At 41.2% G+C, this 23,554-nt stretch overlaps 1 long non-coding RNA gene across 2 annotated transcripts; it reads right to left on the minus strand.

Moving 5' to 3' along the window:
- Positions 1-409: 409 nt before the first annotated feature.
- Positions 410-17,744, minus strand: LOC134297826 (uncharacterized). Of its 2 annotated transcripts, XR_010004708.1 has the most exons (4): positions 17,050-17,744; positions 14,524-14,665; positions 10,734-10,798; positions 410-766 (listed from the first exon to the last, which is right to left on the minus strand). It is a non-coding gene; the product is annotated as an uncharacterized LOC134297826 (long non-coding RNA). The 2 variants fall into 2 exon arrangements; XR_010004707.1 differs by lacking the exon at positions 17,050-17,744 and having other exon boundaries at positions 14,524-15,318.
- Positions 17,745-23,554: the final 5,810 nt, after the last annotated feature.

Genomic DNA, 23,554 nt, shown 5'->3' on the forward strand with positions numbered 1-23,554 from the left:
ATGCATATTGGAGGCAATGGGTGAGAGAGAGCCATGTTTTCCCCATGCACATGTGGGAGACATTAATGTCTTTAATGGCAGTTTACTACAATCAGATATCAAACACAGTAATTAAACTAAAGGCTTTACTAAAAGTGTAAGAAAAAAGATGAGAAGTGTGAGCCATGACTCATTGACAGCACACATGCTATTCATGCAGAAATTCCCAAGTTCAGTTCTTACGAGTCTTCAGACAGTTATGAGAATGTCCCTAGCCTGAAAGCCTAGAGAATCACTGCTAGCAGATTATTGATCCTGAGCCTTTTCTTTTATGCAGACTGCATCAGTATCAAAGGTTTTGTGGGCCCTGTGTAAGAAAGTTGTTTGCACTTTTGAATTTAGCGTGTATCAAACATCACACACAAAGGTATTACTTATGTATTTGTATTTATTTTATCCATTTAAAGCCTGCCTTTTCCCAGTATTAGAAGCCTATATATAAATATTTCATATTTATTACACAGTGTAAAAAACAGAAATGATGGCAAATGATGAAATGATGAGAGGCTCCATTAGTGTGATCTTCACCCTTCTCTCTTCCTGTGATTGGTTCATACATTTCACTTCCACTAAGGAGTCCTTCACAGACCACCCGAAGTACCATCAGTGGTCTGCTGCTCACATGTTGGGAGCCACTAAAGGAGACAATGTTGAACTTTGGGATACAGGTGCTCAATTGCTTCATCCTCGCTTGCAGGGATAAGTAACTCAACTTGTTTTCTTCTCTCTGTGGAAAAAGACAAATATAGTAGACTCTCAGGTAACCAGAACTCTCAAGCAACCAGCAAAAATTGAAGGACTACTACTTTAATGAGAAATTAAAATGAAATCATAATGGCCAATTAGGTGAAGAGAAGGAGTGGCTCCATAAAAGAAAAGAAAAATATGTGTATTTCAATCATTTTCTTTCCTTTTTCTCTCATTTGCACTGGAACAGACAACTTGAATGATGTAAAGTTCAATATACATCCTGTTTTTTTCATCTGGTAAGTGCAGAGGGTCTTCCTGCGTGCATTTGAGTCCTGGGAACTGACAAGCTAATATATTAACCTTTCAACTGGTCTAATAATAACTAGCATGGCCCTGGGCCGAATCCATTTAGTTTAACAGTGGGAGGCTGATTATCTCATTTTCCACTGTACTTAACATCAGCAAGTCTAAATGGATTTGGTGAGGAGCTGAATTCATTTGTCCATTTCCCATAGAAACAATGTATGAATGTGACAGGAGCTCACAATTGTTCAAATAGTCAAAAAGCTTTGTTTCCAACTAATTTCTAGTGTATTATTTCTCTCTTAATAACACAAACAAGACATTGAACCAAAAATAGAAATCTTGGTTCTGCATAAGGAAGAGGAGAGATATGCCATGTAAACATGACAACAACTTTGTGGAAGATGATCAGATGTTCACGCCATCATAAATCTAAGAGACCAACAGATATTTGGATGGGGATTTTCATGCAAGTCATTTGTTTCCATGAGGTTAATATGCTTCCATTCACATGTTTCTGAGTCATTCTTAGTTCAAATCCCTAGTCATCCATAGAGCTCACTAGGGACCTTTTCACATAGGGCTAAATAGCCCCATTTTTCTGCTTTTGGCCAGGGCCTAGATGGGGACTGCGGAGAGTCATCAAAAGACACTTGGCAGGCCTCAATCACATTCCTCTCAAAGTGGAAGGGAAGCATCAGAAGAGGCTGCCTCCTCCACCACATGGAGGAAAGTGTTTTTCAGGTAGCTCCAATCTCCTATGCTCTTTAACATCTACATGAAGCCACTGGGCGAGGTAATCTGAAGTTTTAGAGTTCAGTGCCATCTCTACACAGATGACACACAACTCTACTACTCTTTTCCACAAAACTCCAAGGAAGCCCCTCAGATCCTGGAACAGTGTCTGGCCACTGTGATTGACTGGATGAGGGCTAACTGACTGAAGCTTAATCCTGACAAGACAGAAGTCCTCCAGGTCAGTCATGTGGCCGATCAGGGTATAGGATGGCAACCTGTGCTCGATAGGGTTACACTCTCCCTAAGGACACAGGTTCATAGTTTGGGAGTCCTCCTGGACTCAGACTCGCGTTTGATGCTCAGGTGTTGGCAGTGGCCAGGAGGGCCTTTGCACAATTAAAGCTTGTGCGCCAACTGCGGCTGTACCTAGTGAAATCTGACATGGCCATGGTGGTCCACGCCTTAGTTACTGTTGTGGCTCAGTCTGATGATGATGGAGAATTTGGGGTTTTGCAGTCTGAGAATGTTTTGCAGTATGAGAAGAGCCTCTGACTGTTCCCCAGGCAGGCAGCCAGGATGACATAGCAGAGGAGAGAGGGAGTGAGTTGCAGCTTGCAGGGCAGCCTGACCCTGACATGAGTGTGAGAGATTCACAGCTCCCAGAACGGGATGTTGCCAATCAACAATCACCAGGTGTTTCACTTTCAAATAGCTATTATGAGAAAGAGCAATTAGACAGAGATGCTAGATTGCTCTTGAGAAATTGGCCTCCTAGATGTTCTCTGAGAATTCTGGCTAGAAGGCAGGGTACTCAAGGTCAGAGAAATGTATTCATGTCTTGCAAGAATGAGTAAATAGAAAAGGTGTTTGAGTTAGAATCTCATATCAAGCAACGTCACTTCTGGTGCAAAGTCTCCTGTCTGATTCCTGTTCAAGCCTCAGGTTTCTTGCTCAAGTTTTGCCTATGTGTTTGGGATGGGTTTTGCCTCATTGTTTCTGTATTGACTCATGTAATATGGTTTTTGCCTTGGAGTTCATGTTTATATTTTAAGCTTTTAGATTTTGCCTTGGAGTTCGCGTTCATGTTTTAAGCCTTTGGATTTTACCTTGGAGTTTATGTTCATGCTTTAAGTCTTTTGGAAATTTTGATCCTATTTTATTACTACATTTTTACCTTTTGTTATCTTTTTACCAATAAACTGTTTACCAAGTCTGTCTCAGTGGTGTATGTTGAGAGCAAGTGTCGCACCTCTGGTTAGCTTCACCTTGCTCAATACACCAGACTGCACACAGTCTAAAGTCTTTTGTAGTTTATTAGAAAATAGAAGATAAAAAGTTCTTTAAAAGCAAAAGTAAAGTTCCAAAAGATTGTTACAAAACAAAGCCTTAAACAATAATCCAAGAAATCACAAGGAATAAAACCAAGTCCCAATAGAGCATGACAAAGTCCCAAGAACATGAACACAAAGGCTGCAAGATAATCCAGGAAACGAGAGCTTGCTTCTTGGTTAAACGAAAGTTGCTTTGACAAAGGTTTGTCTTCACACACACTGCTTTAATACCCTTTGCAAAGCATGAAAGCATTTCTTTGGCCTCTGACCTCCTTCTTATTTTCTATTCTCACACTCCTTAGAACCCTGAATTCCAAACAGTCAGCTCGATCTAAAGATTCCGTTTCATCAAGGTCAATCTACTCGTTAGCGTCAGCCTGCTTGCTATCAGACTGAGAACTGTCCTCCTTTTCTGAGTCAATTTGCACTTGGCTAGTTTCAGTATCATCAACATCATTCCCTGCTGTGAGAAAAACTCCCTGTTCCTCATCTTCTACAACAGGGACATTCTGAACCTGATTTTGAACCTGAATCCCATAATCCCCATCAGAGGGAAGGGGGGAGAGTTCACAGGACACCATGAGGCACCCCACATGCCTCCTCTTTCACCGGTGACTACCAACACAACGACACAGCCCCTCTGGACCATGTGAAGAGGTCCTAGGTGGATTTAAGAAGTTATTATCTCTTAGCTTAGTGGTGCTCAACCTACTGGGCACCAGTGAGATTCTGGAAAAACCAAGACACATATACATATTTATAAGGATTTTGTCCTGGGATAGATGTAATTTACTATGATGTACTCTCAGCCAGGGCCTGAGTGGGATGAATGGCATCTGGATGAAGATTGTCACTGACCTAGGTTAGATTTATGGAGAGGGTTGTAATATTGATATCATACTAAATGTATAAACACTAAAAGTTATGCAGACAGTTTTGTGTTCTCACCCTCACATCAGTAGTCCTTTCACACAGCAGAATTATGGCATAGTTACTGGTATATGCATTTTAACTGCCATGACAACATCCAATGGAAGCTTAGGGGGAGATATATAGAAATCAGAGAGAGAGCTCTAGCAAACTTCCAAGCTCCTCTATTTTTTTAAAAAAAGTAGTTTTAAAACAATAAAAACTATAAGTGTCAAACATAGGTAATAATTAACAAGTGGTTATCTGCACTCTCACTATCATTAGAGTTCATATATGTCATTATCACTGCATCCTCATTTTTAAAAACTAACTACACTTTGTTAAAATGCCTTTGTTCCTTCAGTTAGGAAAATATAGTCACAATCATCAACCTCTAATAGATACTATTCACAGCTATTAAGAGAAATATTTGTTTTATATGTTAATGTTACTACATGTGTTTTCAGTTCTGTCTTTAACTCAGTTGCTGGAAAACCCACAGATGGAAGATAAATTGCAAAATTTTGACCGAGTATCACAACAACTAGATAGTTAAAGTAGTTGGTTTTGCTCTCTAGCCATGGAAAAAGAGAAACTGAAGGCTTAATTTCTAGGAAAGTAGAAGCCTTGAAATACTGGAAAGTGTTGATAGTTTTAATGTGTACAGCCAATTCCATTTTGAGAGAAAACAAAAAATACAATGGATTGATGTGCCCTGTTACATCTGCTATATTTTGAGATCAAGCCTCTTGTTCTAGCAAAGTATTGAACTGAGAGAACCAACGTTCTCAAATCTCTGGAGAGCATGGATTGCACATCTCTGCATGTTTTATGACTAGTTTGAGTCTGTAAAATCTTTATTTGTCATTTGCTTGCTCTGCTGGGTTTATTGATGTTACCAGTTGAATAGTTTCTGCCTGCAGCTTTAAAGATTTTGTGTTGGCTTTAGCGTAAGCTTTACTTATGTGCTTTATTGTTGTTGAATTATAAAACCACTCTGGGACCACAATTTTGGTACCAATTAGTGTGGACTCATTGAACCAGTTGGGACTTGGTAGTGATATGTGAGATTCAATGGGCTAACTCTTGAGCTTAGGCCTGTGATTTGTAGTGATGTCTGGCCAATAAATGTACTAAATATAATTAATTGTTGGGAGCTTCATAGATCTTGTTCATAGTTCATTAATCAAATTAGTGATAAACTAACATATTCATTGGTGAACATGATCACTGTGTATAAAATAATGTCTGTAAATAGGGAGTGACTTCTCTGTTGCATGTTATTATATGAATAAACTGCATTCACTATTAAATGTATTAATTAATGTCGTTAATACACAGGTCCCAGGTTCAATCCCCGGGAGCGGCGGGAGCGGCCGCTGTTAGCTCCAGCTCCTGCCAACCTAGCAGTTCAAAAACATGCCAATGTGAGTAGATCAATAGGTACCGCTCCAGTGGGAACGGCGCTCTATGCAGTCATGCCGGCCACATGACCTTGGAGGTGTCTATGGACAACACCGGCTCTTCGGCTTAGAAATGGAGATGAGCACCAACCCCCAGAGTCAGACATGACTGGACTTAACGTCAGGGGAAACCTTTACCTTTACTAATACACAGAAGCCCACTGGTAAGTCCCAACTAGAATAAACTGTTCAACATTGATGTAACATGTAGGTAAATGTCACTGATTCAATAGGCTCTGTTGTATTTGGAACCAATAATTGCATTCAGTTAATCTGAGAAGACAAATTGAGGCTTGTCTATACAAGCCAAAAACCCTGGGCTCACTGCAGATTAAAGGCTGGCTATCTTCACAATGCACAGCCCCATCCAGTGCGGATCCCAGGGCTCTTAACTTTTAGTCATCTTTGCTCTGCTTTGGGCAAAGTTGGGGGATATTCCAGACATTGTTAGAAACTCCACAATCTCCACTTTATCACACAGGGCTTTTTTAGTATCCTAGGACACTTCCCCATGGCCACGCTGCCCATCACGATGTAGCTGGACTTCCAGAGGAATCCCCACCCACAACCAGAGTGGAAGCGTCCTCCAAACACGGGAGCCTGCCTGTGTTGTGCTGGCCATCATGGATCTACACCGCTTTGGCGATACTTCCCCCATGTGATGGGGGAAGTGTCACCATGACGAAACAGCACTATTGAAATGGCATTGGGGGGGGGGGGGAGTCCATTGTATCTCCTTTAGGGGATTCTGGACAGCCAAATCAGATCCAATCAAGCATGATCCACTGCCCAGATGGGACACTGGTGCCATGGCCCTTTCTCTGCACTTATCAATGCAGGGGAAAGGAATAGATCATGACAGTGTCATTGACACTTCTAGCTAGCCGCAAAGCTCTATGAAAGCTCCTGGCTGTTGCAGCCGCCTTGGATAGACATCAGAATGGGGCATCTACACAAACAGAAAGAATAAAGGGGGGTTCCCCCTTCTTATTTATGATTATGTGAACGCCCCATTCTAACACTGGCAGAGACAGCCACATGTCCAGGCAATGCCCCTTCCTTCTTTGTGGTTGCACAGATGCCTCTGCCAATATCAGAATAGGACACCCATGTAATCAGGAAGAAGGAAAAGGGATTGTCCCCTTCAGCTTCCTGGTTTCATAGGCATCCCATTCTGGTGTCAGCATAGTGCTCCCTAGTCAGCTAGAAGCAGCAATGGCAATGCAAACTAGGAGGGGGTAAGGTGCACACTGCCCCATAGGAGAGGTTGTACTCCTTGGCTGTGTAAACAACATCCCTTTTTTTGTAAGGATCCAGAGCTGCTTACAACAGGCTTAACTGCTTGGTGTAAATGAGTCCTCGATCAAGACTTTGTCATGTGAAAACCATGCCAAATTAATAAGCGAGGGATGAGAGTGGGTTTTCATTTTTAACATCCCTCCCACCCAAGGGATATTACAGCAAACTCTAAATCCCAAGGTTGGGAAAAAAAACAGTTGTAGCTCTCAGACATGCCTCAAGCATATGATGGGAAAGAAGAGAATAGACTCCAGCTTGGCCTTGGTATCATGAGGTGAGATAAAGGGCAATCTCAAAACAGATTTTCTGTGGATAAACCACCCTTGTGATGAAGGAGGATGCTCACAGTATGCTTCTATTCCTGGAGGCCCTTTCAAAGAGGAGCAAAAATAGTTGCAGAAGTAAGTTTCACTGCTAAAGACTGTATGGTTCACTGACTTGTATCCCCAGGGCTAAAGTGTACAGATTGCATAACAGCTGAATAACTGGGAAGTGCCAGGAATGAGAATGAAGGGAGGGGGAAGGTCATTGTAGTATGCTTTATGTGGTTGCCCACCATAATTAACTGGATGTTATGTTATCAACCTTCAAACCGGGGGAGAAGCAATCTTAAATAGGTGCACCTAATTTTTTAAAACTTCAGAAACATGCAACTTTCCATAATTATTTGCTTTGATGATATCTATCAGTGATTAAATTCTTATAGTGAGAAGCAATGAAATGATAACGTAGACTTTCACAGTCTGACTACTGATCATCATAGAACAGAAAGGCACAGTGTTCCAGCACACATATTTGATACATTTCTTTAAAAGGTTAAGAAAAAAAGGTAGGAGGAAGCAAGATAAGGCTTCTGCTTTTATTTATTTTAAACATTTGGTTTAATCACCAGAAAAAAAACAGGACCCTCAATTTGTCAGCAAAAGGTTCCAGAAAAGATATGCTAGGGGAAATTTTAAAGCACTCTGGCTTTGGAGACTGCTCTGCTGACATACGAAAGAACCTTGATAAGTAAAGGTAAAGGTTTTCTGCTGACATTAAGTCTAGTCATATCCGACTCTGGGGGTTGGTGCTCATCTCCATTTCTAAGTTGACTAGCCGCTGTTGTCCATAGATGTCTCCAAGGTCATGTGGCCGGCATGACTGCACTGAGTGCTGTTACCTTCCTGCTGGAGTGGTACCTACACACATTTTCATGTTTTGGAACTGCTAGGTTGGCAGAAGCTGGGGCTAATAGTGGGACATCACACCATTCCCCAGATTCAAACCGCCGACCTTTCAGTCAGCAAGTTCAGCAGCTCAGCAGTTTAACCCACAGGATACTTCTGTTTAAAAAACAAAATTTTTCTTTCTCTAGAATCTAGGGAGAAGGAGGGAAAAGGTAAAGTTTCCTGACCTCGGGAGCAAAAAAGGGAAATCCTCCAGTTGAGCCAGGCTCCAGGATGTTCCAAAAAGTGGGAACCATTCCTATTCTCCTGCATCCACTGCCTACCTTTCTGCAACTGCCCTATCCCCTTGAATATTTTCCTTACTGCCAGGAATGCTGTAGGAGCTTCCATTATTGCAAGCATTTTGTCTCAGGGAATCCTCTCAGCTCACAAGAGCCCCTTTCATTTTCAGCTGAAAGTCACAATCGCAATGCAGAAATATTTGCTTGGCTGGCCTGCCCATAGTCACACACTGGCAGCCCTCATCTATCTTGATTTGCTCCTGCTGCTGTCAAATAGCTGAGAAAACTCACTGGGAAAACTCATTGGGGACCTGAGCATGTTTTTAATGACTATGGACCCAAATCCCACCTATGGCTCTGAATTCAATTTGAAGAACTCTTTAAACCAATGCTACTCAAAGTGGGGGCCACAGAACCTGGAGAGCTCCCATTAACGAAACAATTATAATCCACAGATAGTGACATATTGGAGAGGGAAAAACTGCCGGTCACCAACATTAATATACCATAAGAAGCACTGCTTTCTAGCACAGTTTAAGAAAGAGTTAGGATGCACCATACTATGTAGGAGTAGATTAGAGCATCTCAACTTAGAATTCCTGGAGCCCTAGAAAGTTGCTAGGGTGCACAGCATGTGAAGTTGTAATATAGGATCATATAAATGACCGAGTAACCCCTTTTCTTTCCATCCTGCATAACAGTGCACAGTAGGACTGTTTTCATTTGATGGAGTCTATTCTCAGTTTCGAGGCCAGACCAGGGAGGGGGGGATGGATAATTGGTGAGCTCTGAACTGCATAGAAGGAAGAATTGTAAGCTGATGATCTCAACCGCTCCCTACCAAATTGCCTCTCCTGTGTGCTACCGACTGATTTTATAAGAGCAAACAAGCTCTACCAGTGTTATTAGAATTTAGAAATGAATTTTCATTCTACAGAGGAATTTTGAGCTTGATCATGTGGCTTAGTGAGAAAATAGGTTTTCAAAGTATTGTATAAAATTGTGTCTCAGATTATTTTTTTCTCATATTGATTTGGCTTATGGTTTTCAAAGTTTTTCTAGTCTGCACTGTCAATATATTTTCATTTTGTAAATAAGGGGTCTCTGTGGCACAATGGGTTAAACCAGTGGTTCTCAACCTGTGGGCCCCCAGGTGTTTTGGCCTACAACTCCCAGAAATTCCAGTCAGTTTACCAGCCATTAAGATTTCTGGGAGTTGAAGGCCAAAACATCTGGAGTCCTACATGCTGAGAACCACTGGGTTAAACCCTTGTGCTGGCTGAACTACTGACCTGAAGGTTGGCAGTTCAAATCTGCAAGACAGGGTGAGCTCCCATCTGTCAGTCCTAGCTTCCCATGCAGGGACATGAGAGAAGCCTCCCAGTAGGATGGTAACATATCCAGGTGTATCCTGGACACATGTCTCTGTAGACAACCAATTCTCTCACACCAGAAGCAACTTCAATTCGCTTCTGACAAAGTAAAAAAATTGTTGTAAATACAATTCATAATATCAATATACAACTACTATTTAAATTAAATGTACCAAAATCGGCTTTAGAAAAATTATATCCCACTTTGGCTCAAGACACTAAGTTAATACAAAAAGTATTATGTTTACTTTCTCAGTTTTAAAAATATATTAAAAAGGAAAGAAAAGGATTAAGGAAGAAAGGAAAGGAAAGAGAAAGAACCTGTTTTTAAAGAGCTTTTTTTTTAAAAAAAAAATTCATTTTAAATGGAGAAAAAATATAAGCCACCTTGAGTCCACTCCAGGGTTGAGACAGGCGGGGTAGAAATGAAGTAAATGATAAATAAATAGTCAATAATAATATACTCTTGTTCATTCTATACTTCCTTATCATGTTATAGAACAGAAAAAAATGGATAAGACATTTAGGCCTAGTTGGATATAATTTAAAAATATCAAATAGAAAATTGAAAGGAAGTAGAAACAGATTTTCACTACTGATTTACATTAGAATTGGAATTCCTTGTGGGGAACAGGAACCATACAAAAAGAGCAGGGTAATAAATTTCCTATATTCAGATCCACAGAAAAATATCATTTTCTGCTCAAAATAGCACTAACAATGTATTGGATAATCATATCTATAATTTATTCATTACACTTATGCAGAGTGAGCCATCAGTATAATCATTTTTACTCTGGCATTCCCTGAGACCTCAACATTATTTCAAGCTCTCCAGGGTCAAAAAGCTGAGAAAGACTGGGTTAAAGGTACAGTATCATGTAGGATTAAGACTTTGCACTCAAGAAATGCATTTGTTGGCATCACATATTATCTGTTAATTGAATGGTCACATATATCATTCTCTCCAGTCCACAACTCCCTCCAACTTCTGATCTCACACATATTTAAGCAGTTTCTATAATAAAGTATTTGTCAAAACTCACAAGGACTATAAACAAACACAAACTTTTTTAAAAACAAAAAGACGAAAGAGTCATGTAACTTCACAATACTTTGTGTCTTGAAACTTGCTTACTGATTCTCCACTTATGGTCTTCATTGTCGTAATTAAGAAAAGTGCTAATAATTTCCATCTGGAGCCTGCAGAGAGGGAATTGAATAGTAATTAAGGTGCCAAATTGCCATGCCTGTCAATAGCAGAGGAACAAACAGTTGCACACAAAATTCGTAAAAATTGATCCTACCAAGTACACTTTCTGGAAAACCCAAATCTTTAAGGTGTAGTTAGATGGGAGAAACAAAGCCGTAGCAGCGTTGCTTTCAAATAAACACTTAACAAGGGGGGGGAGCTGAATTAGGATTTACTGATCCAGTTTCCTTCTTGGTTTTTGCATATGTACAAATACCCCCCGAAGAAGCCACTCCATAAACAAAGTCACTCTTGTCGGTTGAGCTCTTGAGGGAGGACTCATTATTTTAATCGCCACTTTAAACTTTTATAATGTTTTTGGCCAGTTGTTTTTATTTATTTATTTATTTTTGTTTCATAAACTAGCAGAAGTTTCAGCTTTGGAGGAAAGGCAGGGGATGACTAAAAGGATAAATAGAGGGATGAGATATTGTGTAAGAAGCTTCTAAATGTGTAGCTTTTAAAGCATTTCTGTCATGGAGCCAGATCCCAGGGCTGAATTTCCAAGCCCTGAATCTGACTTCATAACATAAAACAACCCTGCAAGCACCTGGCGGGAGAAGATAAAATGAGCCTGGGAACTCAGAGTTGAAAGTATAAACAATTATAATTGCTGTAGTGTGTGGGAATAGAAATCATGGTAGAAATGTGATCCCGAAGGTGGGGTTTGATGATGATATTTGCGTGTGATATTACGTTGCATCAGAAGTGATAAAATTAGATGTATGTAAACATTAGGTCATTCTCGACTTTTCCAAAGTCATGTATTCTTCAATAAAGATTGAATTTGAGAGCAGCTATCTTTGATCTGCGTTCAGACTGGTCCTTTGAAGTGAGCCTGACATTAAAGTCGAGAATCCATTTCTCACCCTCCTGCGGAATTCGCAGTGAAGTGATAATGAGTGAAGAAGGAGATCAAAGCCCAAATGGGGCAGAGAGGCCTCTGCAAGGGGCCCGGCCGAAGAGAGAAGAAACGCTGCAAGCCATAGCTTCCTCTACGGGGTACCCCAGGCCGAACGGCGTGACCCAGAGAATTCCCAGGGGAGGAAGAGGCGTCTCTGCGGCTGCAGAAACCAGTTGGGGATCTGGAGGAAGTATGCCGGAGACCGTGGCCCTGCGGTTATCCATCCTGGAAACTAATTTATCCAGGCTGTCGGAAACCGTGGGGAGATTGGTGCCATTATTGGAAGAGAATCTCCAAAAGGAGCCCAGCCGATATGGCGCCGAGAGAGAACCAAGTAAAGAAGGAGATTGGAGCCAGAGGGGCCAGCGAGCGTCAACGCAGAGTCCCGTGGCGGCAAGGGACGAGGGAGATGAGGAATACTGGCGGGAGCTGGAGTTCCGGGACAGAATGGCGCGAGAAGTGGAGCGTCAGCGAGCCCTGGGAACTCTGAGGCCGCCATCTCCAACAGAGCTCCCAACCCCCCGAATGGGCGTCGGGGTGGAAAGGCCACTGGGGCCAGGGATCGGGTCCAGTGGATTTGCAGACGAAGGCGGAGAGGAGCGGGGGATCCAGGAAGAGGAGGAGGATGTGCCGTACGACGAGGAAAGGCGAGATGAGGGGGCTACAGCAAGGCCAGTATGCGGATGGGCGGAAGAGCCGACAGCGGCGGCAGACTTTCGGGAGCCGCGCAGAATGACCACCGGAGTGGGGCGCGGCGTGTTCCAAGGAGCCGCCCGAGGAAACCTGATGCAACCCTTCCCCATGCCTCCCAGACAGCATCAACGGGCTGCAGAATGGATGCCTAGAAGGGAAGATCTCAAACTAGAATACGGAGGGGAATCAGATGAACTGAACTTTTTTCTAATTAGCATCAGAGGATACATGGAAGACAATGCACACACATTCCCCTCCGAGGCAAGCAGGGTTCGAGCCATCGGCAACACACTAAAGCGAGGAGCAGCCAGCTGGTATGTGCAGCTTCATGCCAGACGCGACCCATGCCTGAGGTCAGTGCCCCGCTTCCTCGCCGCACTGGAAAACCGGTTTAGAGACCGGCTAGAGCAATTGAGGGCTCGAGACCAGCTGAAAGGAATAAAGCAGAGGGACAAAACAGTGCCCGAGTACGCAGAGGAATTCCTTCACCTCGCGGAAAGGGTACCAGAATGGTCTGAAGTGACCAAAGTGGAATTATTTAAAGAGGGACTACGCCCCGAGATTTTCAGCTGGGCAGCGCACAGAGACGACCCCGAAACGCTCCAGGGATGGATTCAACTAGCGGGGCGCGTCATTTCAATTGCCTGGTTTTTTCTTATGGGAGAAACTGACAAAGGAGGGTCATAACACTCCATCTTTGAGTAAAGAGAAGCCAAAATCTGTTTGCAGACTAATAAAATTGAGGAGCTAAATCAGTGGAACTCAACCTGTGGGTCCTCAAGTTGAGATCCACTGATTTGGATCCCCAGATGCTTTGGCCTACAACTCCCAGAAATCCCAGTCAGTTTACCAGCTGTTAGGATTTCTGGGAGCTGAAGGCCAAAACATCCGGTGACCCACAGGTTGAGAACCACTGAGCTAAATTGTAACCTATAACATGTTGCAACTGGCAGATCAATGTCCTTTCTGTCAGTTCTGGTCTGAAGGAAATCCCGATTGCTGCTACATTTCATTCATTGAAGAGCTTGGCAAATTAAATTAAATAATTACAATATTAAACCAAGGTATCCCCTAAACCAGGGGTTCTCAAACCTTTTTGGTGGCAGAGCCCTTTTTGAAGCAAAAGTTTCCTGTGGAGCCCCAATAAATATTTAGATTAGATTAGATAAAGTTTTCCTCTGACATTGAGTCCAGTCGTGTCCAACTCTGGGGTGTGGTGTTCATCGCCGTCTCTAAGTTGAAGAGTCGGTGTTGTCCATAGACGCCTCCAAGGTCATGTGGCTGGCATGACTGCATGGAGCACAGTTAATGTATATATTTATGTATCAGGCATGGGCAAACTTTTAGGCACAGGGGCCGCACTGCATTTTAAAATTTGACAGACGGGCCAGACAAGTGGCAGATGGGTGGAGAGTGTTTGTGTGAACTAATTGAAAAAAACATGAATAAATTCCTATGCACAGTGCACATATCTTATTTGTAGTGTTAAAAAAAGAAAAGAAAGAAAGAACAATACAATATTTAAAACGAAGAACAATTGTAACCAACATAAACTTAACAGTATTTCTGTGGAAAACCCCAGGGGCATCCAGTCAACCGCCTTATGTCATGTAGGAAAAGCACAAAGCACCCCTTGCAGATGGCAATCCAGCCTCAGTAGTAATAGTAGTAGTAGGAGGAGGAGGAGGAGGAGCAATCCCAGGGGCCATCCAGTCCAACTCCCTTCTGGAATACAGGAAAAGCACAATCAAAGCACCCCTTGAGCGGTGGGAGGGAAATGGGATTTTGGAAGCAAAGAAGGTGGAGGGAGGGGTCTGGGTAGTGAGGAAAAGAGTCTGGGCAGCAAGGGAGCCAGTGGGGAAGGGTCTGTGCTTTGGGAGGAGGCTGCGGCTACTGCTTTGGCAACTCCAAGCTTTAATTTCCCTGCATTTCTCAGGAGGAGGAGGAGGAGGAGGAGAAGGAGGAGGAGGAGGGGAGAAAAGAGGAGGAGAAAAGAGGAGGAGGAGGTGGGAAGCAGCATGGTGCCCAGTGGCTCTACGGAGCACAGCTTGAAAACCTCTGCCCTAAACAATTACTTACCATATGTGTATTTTGAATTGTAGTCCTTTGCATTTGAATTTCTCATTTTAAGAAAAAGTAACAGTCCTAATACAGAATCATAAGGTACAGCACAAACTTGAACCACACTCCTCCATCATGTATTGAGCCCACAATCCTGTAACTAAAAAGTACAAGGTATATTGCAAAAGCAGTGGCCGCTTCTCATTAAGGAATAATTGTGATGCATGTTAGCTACACTCCCATTATTGGGAAATGGTAAATTGAAATAATTTTTAGATGTAATCTATCCTGTAAGTATAAAAGTACAAGAAATATTGCAAAAGCCGTGGCTGCCCCACATTAAGGAATAATTGTGATGCATGCTAGTTACAATATCATTATTGGGAAATGGTAAATTTAAATATATTTTTATTTGTAATCTATTGCTTCCAAACAAAACTATATAACATTTTAAATATACTATGAAACCAGAATAACACATCATTAAGTAATACTAACATAGGCAGCATTTTTAATGGAATACGTAGAAACACAGTAAAAATTCTGGAGAAGGAAGAAACACTGTGATTCATGCATCATTACATTTGAACATATATCATACTATAGCCATTCATTCACTGGATTCTTGCTATCTAACCATCTTTATTCATGGCTTGAATACAATTGTTGCCATGTCCTACAGAGTATAGGGCAAAAGAGAAAACAGAAGTTAAACTAATCTTAACGTAAGCCTGACTCACTATTTTAAGTGTTTCCTTTTTATTGTTTCTGTTAGTTAGCTTTTTTTGGTCAACTCGTTATTTTGAAATCACTTATACTGGACGTTGCCCATATCTGTTGCTATATCTTTCAGAAGCAAAAAAAGAATGTTTTCAATAAAGACAAAATTGAGTGCAGGATGCTAGTTAGGAAATATATTGGATTTTGCTCATGATGCTGAAATAAATGAAAAGGAATAAAAATAAGTGGAGATATTCTGAAAACAGACCAAAGGCACAGGGAACAAGAAAGACTTTAAGTCAAGTACTTAAAAGAAACTTTAGATGAATTTCACAGTCTGATGAAGTAAACATTAATTTAAAGGGGGTTTTTTTTCACTCTTGTTATCTGGAATAACAAAAAATTGCCTTGAATAGATTGTGGGATATTTTCTGATCACAATGGGAATTCCAAGATATTGAGGATTAGGTTGTTGGTTAAGGATAAGGTTTATTGTACACGTCTAGTTCCTCTGACCCAAAATGAGAATCTCATGCGTTGTTGTTCTGCAGTCTGCACATGGGAACAATTTATTCACAGCCAGAGTACATCTTTTCAGCCTTTTTGTACCACACTTCATCCAAAAAAATTGCACGAGACTTACATCCAGATTGCATTATTTGGAAAGAAAAATTACCCACATTGCAAAAAGCAATACTTTTGTTAGGATATTTTTCTAAATAAAAACCCACCCCTGCACATGGCAAATGGCTGTAATTTGGACATCGGAGATCCTACATTGGGAAGATAGTTACACTGTCATGGCTATGGGCGATTTCCTGATGTGACCTCACAATCTACTTCAAAATCCAAGGATGGAGATCAGCTGTGCAGGTGTGCAGGGTGTTGGAGAATGATGCACCCAGCCTCCACCTGTAAGTGGTAATGCAAAGAGAAGTTGTAATAGGAGCTCCAGGCTGGCCCCTACTTCTGCTGAGCACATAACTGCTCACTGGCTGGACACATAATCTTCCATCACTTAGCTTTCTAGTGCCACAGTCCTCCATCCCTTCGGGGTGTTATTATCATAAATATAAAAGCCAAACAGTTATGAGGTCATAAGTCTACCTTGCGACATCCTTTCTAACAGGATGCCAGCCATTGTTTACACTTGTCACACTATCGTATATTGTACATCTAATTCTGTAACAATGCATGATTGTGGGGAGGCAAAATGTGCATGAATATTAAAATGTTAATTGAAGTGTACTAATCAGAGATTTGTTTTAGTTTTTTCTTTTAAAACTGGCAAGGGAAAAAAGCTAACATCAACATGAGAATTGAGAAACAGAAGAAGAATGGATGGGTGCCCAGAACATTGGGACCACTAACTATTGTAATTAGATAGTTGCAGACAATATTTTTATGTATCATATGGAAACAGTAGTGAAAGAGGTTGGTATGTTATTTTGTTTAGTGAACTTCTGTGGATATATCCTGTCACTTAGCTTGTTTTTCTTTCACAAAACAGGCAGGTTGGGTTTAGCAATATTAGTTTGCAAAAATAATAAGATTTTAGAAGGGCTGGATTATATAACCTTTCACTTTACCAATTATAAAGTATAATTGTTATCAGCTTGACTAAGAATGGTTTTATTCATGAACTCCTAAAAAATTCACATTCATGGTTAACCATTTTTAATGTGGAATCTCAAAATGAGAGGAGACTCTCATTTTAGATCAAACATTGCATGGCCAAAATGAGAGAACTGAAATGTCTTTCTCATGCCAAAATGTAGTAAGTACCTTACATGGAATGCTGGTTTGAATGCTGTTTCTCCTTACCTCTTCACAAATCATATTGCTAGCACTAATGTTGCTTATTTTGTATTCCAACTTGAGATGTCCTTCCTTGCTTTTGTTGCTTTCTCTTGCATGAGAGTTTCTGTTCACCGGAAGACAAATATTCTCCTGTTGTTTTAAAAAAAATCCATGTTGTTTAAAAATGCTTCTTTAAAATAAAGTAAACCCCATTTGGGTTTAGTGTGCAAATGAGAATGTTTACAAACAGATAGACTATGTAAAAATCCAATCCCTGTAGTTTTGCCAAGGTCAATTTAGAACTGTATTCTAAAATGCTGAGTAAGTTGAGGATACTGTCAATCTGAAATCTTAAAGAGTCATACTTCCACTTGTTTTATGCACCTGCTTTGACTTTGAGCATTCCTAAACAAGCAACCAGGTTATAAAGTGTGTCTTTCATCAAAACTGAATTTGCCCTTCTCAGTCTGGCCAGAAGGTATATATCACGAAGCACCAATGGCCTTTACTGTAACTAGGACTTTCTCTTTCCTTATGTTTCTTCAGATGCTGTTTGTGATTTATTGTATGCCTGCAGTGTGCACATTTCTTGTGGTAATGAATTCCTCCTAGCATTGACAATAAATCCCAGTTCAGTTGTCAATATGCAGAGAAGATTATGTGTATATACCAATGCTGAAGAATTATAACCAGATTCTTCTTATTCCAATACAGGAAAAAAGATTGTGCCAAAATTTCAGCCATATAAAATGAACACAAGGGGGTGGGGGAATTGCATTATGCAAGTCTACTTAAGAGCCTATGTAAAGGGTGCAAAAGATGTAGTACTCCAAGTGTACTATTATTCAGTTCCTGCCTCACCATTGGAGAGGCTGGTTACAGATGATGGGAACTGGAGCTCTGGAGGATCCGAAAGTTTGCTAGCCATAGTTTCTTTACCAATTGTATGTAGATACATGTATACTCTAAATACCCGAAAAGTCTTAGATCTCTTCTGATCTTAAAAACTAAGAGAGGTCAGTTCTGATTAAAACTTGGATGAGAGAATGCCAATGAATGCAAGAGGTGGACACTATATTTCAAAGGATGAACTTTCAGAGTATTCCATGACTCAGAAAGCCTTATAAAATTCATGAGGTAACCATTGGTTAACAGGAGACTTGAAGGCACATGCACACCAATCTATATATATAAAAGGATAAAGTTGTGGGCACCGTGACTATAACAACACAACTATACGCCCCAGAACCCACAGCAACGCGTGGCCGGGCAAAGCTAGTACTATATAGATCAGTGGTTCTCAACCTGGGGTCCCCAGATGTTTTGGCCTACAACCCCCAGAAATCCCAGCTGTTAGGATTTCTGGGAGTTGAAGGCCAAAAACATCTGGGGACCCCAGGTCAAGAACCACTGATATAGAGACTATAGCAGAATCTGCTATTTGACATGTTTCTAAGCAAAACCAGAGGGCTTGGTCTTTCATACATTTTCACATGTATATCACCATAGTCTTTGTTTTATATAACCATGGATTGCATTTCAGTAGAGACACACAAGCCTTGCCCATATAAAGTTTTGGGCTAAATTCCTAAATCTCCAAGTAGCAGCCAGCATCCAAAAAGACCGTAACTTGATGCCAAGAACTTACATGTTTTGATTCTATTCCCTGTTAAAAGTGGGCTCCACATAACAACATCTGTTAGAAACCTGTAGAATCCGTTGATCACCAATAAATTATCTTACCTGATGCAGTTTTGTCTTGATCATCCTTAGATTATGGCCCCACTTCTGCCTTCAATCAATACTGAACTCCACATAAAGTCCAAAATAGCCAAGAATTAAGAATTCTTAATGTTTAATATTTAAAAGGACTAATCTGTAGACTGTAGCTGAGGATGACAGAACAAGTCTGAGTCTAGTTACTGCCTGAATGAGAATATACCTAGAATAGGACTCTAAGTAGACTGTATTATATTCTATGGATAAAGGCAAAAAGTATGATCTTCTTTATACGTAGGACTTCAAAAGCATTTGGAAACTTTAACTCTAACACAGAGATAGGCAACCTGTGAACCTCCAAGTGTTATTAGACCATACTTCACATCATTCCTTACTTTTGATTGTGCTGACTAAAGCTGATGAGAGTAGATTTCCTAGAACACTTGGAAGATTGCCACAAGTGGGTGCTTACATTGGCCTCTATGTTGGGCCGGCTCTGCCTAGCAGTTAAAAAACATGAAAATGTGAGTAGATCAATAGGTACCGCTCTGGCGGGAAGGTAACGGCACTCCATGTGGTCATGCCAGCCACATGACCTTAGAGGTGTCTACGGACAATGCCGGCTCTTTGGCTTAGAAATGGAGATGAGCACCAACCCCCAGAGTTGGACACGACTAGACTTAATGTCAGGGGAAAACCTTTACCTATAGGCCTCTATGTCTAGAGTTACGACCTTCAGAAGGGTCTTCCTGAACCACAAGAAAGGCCTCTCTGGCCCAGAATTCTCTTCCCACAGTGGCCAACCAGATGTTCACAAGCTGAAGATAGGAACAGTACCTGCTACCAGCAGTTTGTGAGGCATACTATCTCTGCTATTGGCTATCATGACTAGTAGCTAGCTAGAGATGACATTATCCTCAGATACTAATTTTTCAGGCTGACTTTCAGCATATTGCAAAAGCAACCCCTGATATTTCCACAAGGACTGGTCTTTTAGATGACAGAGCTTAACCAGTAAAGGTCATGCATCCTCTTCTATAGGCCTGAGCCATCAGAATCTGCCAAGACCTCCTTTGAATTTCTCTGCTAACCCCAAACGGACCTTGTTTGACCTACTAGTGATACCATGCAGATCTCATTCAAACTGTAGGTAATTAATTTCAATACACAACCTCCCAGTGCATATGGGAAGGGTGATGGGGTCACAGGACTTTGGCTAGTGTTGTTAAATCCCTTTATTTCAACTGAAGTGTGCCAATTACACCAGCTGCCCAGTCCATCCCAATGGCAATTGAAGACAATGTCACTCAGGATGTGTTAATGCTGCTACTAAGCAGAATCTGAAAAACAAGAGATATGTTGTTCAGTATAGCAGCACTGACTTGCTGATTACTAAAAATGCTTCCCTAGCTGAAGATGTTCATTTTGTGGCATAAATCATTGTACTGAGATAGATTGACAGATGGAAGAATTGGCAGGCCCCGTGCAAAATAAAGGCATTTGCACAAACCAAGATGTTGATCCATTACTCTTAATAGAAATGATGCTGATTCAAGCCAGTGATTATTCTTCTGCTTTGAAGGGTATGGCTTTAGCCATATCAATTTAGTTCAGCTGCTGCAGTTATTAAGTAAGGAAGTAACAAGAAACTGGTTGCATTTTAGTCTTTAGGGCTTTGTGTCCTACAAGAATAACCTAGGACCCTTCCACACAGCCATATACACAGAATAGCAAGGCAGAAAATCCCACATTATCTGCTTTGAACTGGGTTATCTGAGTCCACACTACCACATATTCCAGTTCAAAGCAGGTAACATGGGATTTTATTCAGCTGTATGGAAGGGGTCTCAGTTGAATGGTTCTCTGCTTTTCTGAATCAGTCCCAGGAAACTACTGGTCACTTTGTCCTTGCTATTGCTTTGGATGTGCTTTCATTTGCTGCTCTAGTATTTCTCTCTCAAAGGTATTTGATGAAGGAAGTACTTCCTCTCCATTCCCACCCCCAGGGTATTATGTAGGACACCCTGTGACTAGAAAATAGAGAAGGAAATGGAACCGTGGAATACATTTGAGAGGAGTGCCTACTTACATTAACCTGGGCAACTGCTTGTGGTGGAGACCTCTATAGCATAATAATAATAATAATAATAATAATAATAATAATAATAATAACAACAACAACAACAACAACAACAACAACAACAGAAGAAGAAGAAGAAGAAGAAGAAGAAGAAGAAGAAGAAGAAGAAGAAGAAGAAGAAGAAGAAGTTGTTGTATATTTATATCCTGCCTCCATCTCCCCCGAAGGGGACTCGGGGCAGCTTACAGCGAAATCAAAATACAAGCAATGATAAAATATGAAACATCAAAGGACAACAACAAAAACCAGTAATAAAATATACACAATAGGCGAAAAAACACAACACAGAATTAAAACATCAAATTAAAAACCATGAGGTTGCAATAGTGGATAAGCAAGATGCACATTTTGAGTAACAAATTCGGAAATAGATAAAGTGCATTAGAATCATTTAAGGTCACATTAGGTAGGGAGGAGTCCTGAATATCAAACAATCAGGAATCAGGGGAAGAGCGACCAGTACAAAAGGTCGAGGAGCATAATAATTGTGATGGAGAAAGGCGATCTTAACCAAAGGCCTGGGTGAAAAGCCAGGTTTTCAGGCTCTTCCGAAATGTCATCAAGGTGGGGGCTTGCCTGATCTCCCCAGGCAGCGAATTCCATAACCGGGTGGCCACTACAGAGAAGGCCCTCTCTCTCGTCCCCACCAACCGCACTTGTGATGCTGGCGGAAGCAAGAGGAGGGCCTCCTCCGATGACCAAAGAGACCATACAGGTTCATAGGGGGAGAGAGACAATTCTGAAGGTAGATGGGCCCCAAACCGTTCCGAGCTTTATAGGTGATCACCAGCACTTTGAATTGGATCCGGAAAATGAACGGTAGCCAGTGGAGCTCCTTAAGCAGGAGGGTTGACCGCTCCCTGTATTGGGCTCCCGTTAGAACCAAGCATCTTGAAGAATCCTTAGAACCACAACAGAAAATTTACTCAAGTCAATCTCAAAAAGAGGATGAATGTGAAATTGGCTCTGATTGATCAATTTCTCAAACTTTTTGTTCACCTCATCACACAACAGATCAATACAGTGAAATATTGGACGGACGGAGCAATCCAAAGAAATAAATAAATTGGTAATCTATGCATAGAAATAGACTTGCAATTTTACGCACCCAAATTTATTGCTGGGATAAAATAAACAAACATAATGTCTCTTGCTGCATATGCAATATTATTTGCTTTCCACCTCATCTTTCTTCAGTTGGTTGTGACACGATCCATTTATTTTTTAAAGATGAAGTACTAATTTTGGGCTATATCATTCAATTCAATCTCAGAAGATATCATACTACTTGGATAGATGGGATGCCATCTACCTTACCACTGGAGTGTAGCTATGATGTGGCAAAATGAGGATGTTATATTACCAAATAAGATTTCTGTCCAAAATGAAATGTTCCTTCAGTTAGCACTGCAGTAATTTAAAAGTCCAGTCTAGTATTTAGAAATAGAATGTAGAAAAGAGGAAGGTAAAGTTACCAAGGGAATAAGAACACAGCAAATATAAGGGTACTAGGTGTAAATTATTTTCAGTGCTCTCTCTCTTTGCAATGCTTGAAATTTGAGGATTGGAGAAAAATGTTGTTTGGGAGCAGAATTCTTATTCAGTGCCCCCATTTGTCTCCTCCACATTTACACCCCAGCTAACCAGAAACCTTTCCCAACCAAAATGGGATCTGACCTATACTTAGACTTCATAAAGTGGGATGTTGCGTAGCAAACTAGATGTACCATAGTTAAGTCTATCTCTTGTAACTTTGTCCTCTTTCCAAATATCTTCAGTGACAACATGTCACCAGTGAGCAGACCAGAAAAGCTCTGTGCATATAACCTTTTGTGTACAAAAATTCTGAAATGAAATGGTTGTGAGATATGATGCGCTGCAAATTCATGCAATTAGCTGCTTTCTTGTAGTAATATACAGGTTTTCCCCTGACCTGAAGTCTAGTCATGTGCGACTCAGGGAGTTGGTGCTCATCTCCATTTCTAAGCTGAAGAGCCGGCATTGTCCTTAGACATTTCCAAAGTTCTGTGGCTGGCATGACTGCATGGAGCATCGTTACCTTCCCACCGGAGCGGTACCTATTGATCTACTCACATTTGCAGGTTTTCAAACTGCTAGGTTGGCAGAAGCTGGGCTAACAGCGAAAGCTCACCCTGCCCCCGGATTCGAACTGCCGACCTTTTGATCAGCAAATTCAGCAACTTGGAGGTTTAACTCACTGTGCCACTGGGGACACTTTTTTGCTTTCTTGTACATTCGTATTAGTTTAAAAGCAGACTATAGCATACAGCTAGGCATTGCTGCACACCCTCCAACTGTCTCGATCTGGCAGAGACATCAGCTGTTTTTAAAATATCCCAGTTTCTCTCTTCTCCCACTCCCCCTTTGCCCCAGTGATATTCAAAATGAAAGATAAGGTTTCTCTCAATTAACTTAGATGGGGAGAGAAAGAGGTTGAATCTTGCCATTCCCAGTATTGTCTGGCAAAGACAACTGCTGACACCTAGCTCAAATGTTTCTTCCTCATTAATGACTTGTGCCATCTTGACCACACTCTGATTGTGCTTTGGCCACACGTACGCCAGGCTTCATGCATGAAATGTTGGAAAATATGTTACTGCTGCAACTCTTGAACATTCTCCCAATTTAGCTTATAGGGGTTTTTCTTCT

The sequence above is a fragment of the Anolis carolinensis genome, chromosome 3 (assembly GCF_035594765.1).
Source record: "Anolis carolinensis isolate JA03-04 chromosome 3, rAnoCar3.1.pri, whole genome shotgun sequence".
NCBI classification, from domain to species: domain Eukaryota; kingdom Metazoa; phylum Chordata; class Lepidosauria; order Squamata; family Dactyloidae; genus Anolis; species Anolis carolinensis.